Below are 2,712 nucleotides of genomic sequence, written 5' to 3' on the forward strand. Positions count from 1 at the left end.
CCTGAGTTGAGGAGAGACAGTACTGGGCATGTGGTTGAACCAACATTTCTACAATATTGCAGAAAGCTTATATTATATAGTGTTTTTACAGATTCTATTCTCAGGTGCAAGCCACCATTACTGAGTGTTCAAAAAAGGCCTGCCAATCTCTTCTTCCTAGTGAGTGGGTCTACATTTAAGTTACTAAACGAAGACAAGACTACAAAGTAATTGGCACGCACCATATCATATCCACCCTATCACAAGCAAATGTCAAATGTCACAGTCTGGTGGCCTGGACCCATTCTTCATCTAGGCACTCCTCCTAATGACAACCATACTTCTGCTGCTGCTACAGGACCCATGTCAGGTCCAGGGCATTTTGCCAAAACTGTTTCTGTTGGGGCTTATCTGTTGCTCCTCTGATGGTGGGCTAAATTCACCGTATCCACCTTTCTTGCCTGCTCCACCGCCGCCACGTGAGGTTGCACAGACAGCCTCCTATCACTACTAGCTCTGTCTAAGGTAAGCAGTCTCCTCCTTCTGCATACCTGATTCTCCTGTGGATCTGGACATCTATCTTCATTTCTGCTTTAAACATCTGGCTGGTGGTGAGATACATTCTTGCTGCTGAATGGGGAATTATTCCAATACCGAACTGTACTGAACCTTGCATTACACTGAGCTGGTGTCCAGCTGACAAGGGTAACTTCTTCATGTTGCTGCTGGAAAAATACTGGCTGACCATTTACTCTTCCTCCTGTTCAATTTATACACATATGACTGTTGTTGCCGGAGATAGTATTCCTTTGATCGGAGTACCCCTCAGTTTTATTGACACATGCCTTAATTTTTTCCACTCCAAAAATAGACAGGCAGAGTGTGCCAGTATCTCCCATTCTTCCTTCCCAAGCTTTGAAAAGTTAACAATCCTTTCAACCGCAACATGCCACACATTACTCATTTCACAATGACAGAACAAGAATTTATTTGTGAGTACAGAGGAGCAAATGTCTATAGCAATGAGTCTCACAGCAAATGTTACTTTATGTTGGAGAACGTTCCTTTTGAGTTCCCTCCTGTGAGTATTGCCTTCTCCAAGGACTTTTGTTGCTCAAACTCCACTGGCAACGAGGTCGAGGCTGACAAGACTACCCTTGGCTGCCCTTAGACTGAACCCGAACTTGTTTTCCAGACTACATCATATTTGGTGCTAATGAAGTGCCTTAGATCCTGGGACAGAAAGGGCATGAAACATGTAGACTATAATTTGGTTGAATTCTACTATTTTATTCACCAAAGAATGGCAATTTAAAAGAGAAAACTGGGAACATTCTTTCTTGTGGTTTCTAAATCCTGTTTTTCATCTTAACATAGATCATCTATCTGATAAAAAGAAGACAGTGAGGCATCTATAGTTAATTTTAGCTACCCCACACCTATCTTCCAAGCTGATGCTCCCGGTGACTGACCGGCGTCTGGGTATTTAACACACTACTTTGAACCATTATTGGAACAGCAGACTTTATTGAACTTGATACATACTGGAAGATTCTATACTCCAATGGTTAAGATACCATCACCAATATTTTATAATAAAATATGGAGGTTGTTTTATACTAAATTGATTCATTAGCTAATTGTTCACATAATTAAGCTACAATACCAGTCTATATTTCTGTGATTTTTATCTCTGTGATCAAACTGACTGTTTTCTAGTGAGAGCCCTGGCCAGTGCAAAGGACAATTGTTTCTGATCATTAGGCTAGGTTGTTTGCTATTTTGCATTAAATTCTAGTGGGACGTTAAGCTTCCCGTTTTATTTGTAACAATTTCATCCTTCAAACAGATCAACATATGTTACAATCTTATCCAGTAATTCTTCCTTCTCATTGTTTCTAAATTTATTTATTTATAAAGTTTTATATAGCAATATAAAGGATTTCTCTAATTGGAATCGCAAAATAGCGATTTTCAAATAAGTAATTGCAAATTAGGAAAAGTCGCGGAATGAAGATGTTAGATCAGGAGGTTTAGAAATACAGGGTGTAGCCACAACCCAGAAGCCTAGGAAGATGCAGGAAGGAAGGAGTGGTCCAGTCTCACTACTGGCAGTAGAATTCAAAATCCTGGTATGCACAATGTACAAGGATGATGGAGACAAGGATTCTGGCAGCAGGAAATGCAAAGTTAAATTTCCAGAAAAGAAGTTGAATGTTTGGCATAGATGAACCAGCTCTTTGGAAAGGCATCATTTACTGTCACTGAGGCCCAGAGGAAGAAACCTGAAACAGCATCCTGGAGAAGGTCAGTTCACTTGGTGTAAGCCCTAGGACCATACCAGAGATCAGGAAACACTTGTATGACTTTAGATCCCGCACCAAAGAGAAGGTGTCAAGCAGGAAGGCTGAGCCTCATGGCACAGATGGCGAACCCTCCAATCCCCCCACTCCCACTCCAATGGAATCACTGATATAGGGCACACTTGAACCTAAACTATGGTGGGAGTGTCAGACATTTACACCTCCAATCCTGCATGCTGCAGCCAAGGTAAGACAACTTCCCTTTAATTATTGCCATACCATATTGTTATAACATCTCACGTAACAAAACTCCAATGAAATGTTTGCTGTACCTTGGCAATGCATCATAGGAGCTGTAGTACATCTATGTTACATTGTGTACTGTGTGCTGATAAATACACTATGCATATCTGTACATTATATACATGTC

The sequence above is a fragment of the Lissotriton vulgaris genome, unplaced genomic scaffold (assembly GCF_964263255.1).
Source record: "Lissotriton vulgaris unplaced genomic scaffold, aLisVul1.2 SCAFFOLD_537, whole genome shotgun sequence".
Classification (NCBI taxonomy): domain Eukaryota; kingdom Metazoa; phylum Chordata; class Amphibia; order Caudata; family Salamandridae; genus Lissotriton; species Lissotriton vulgaris.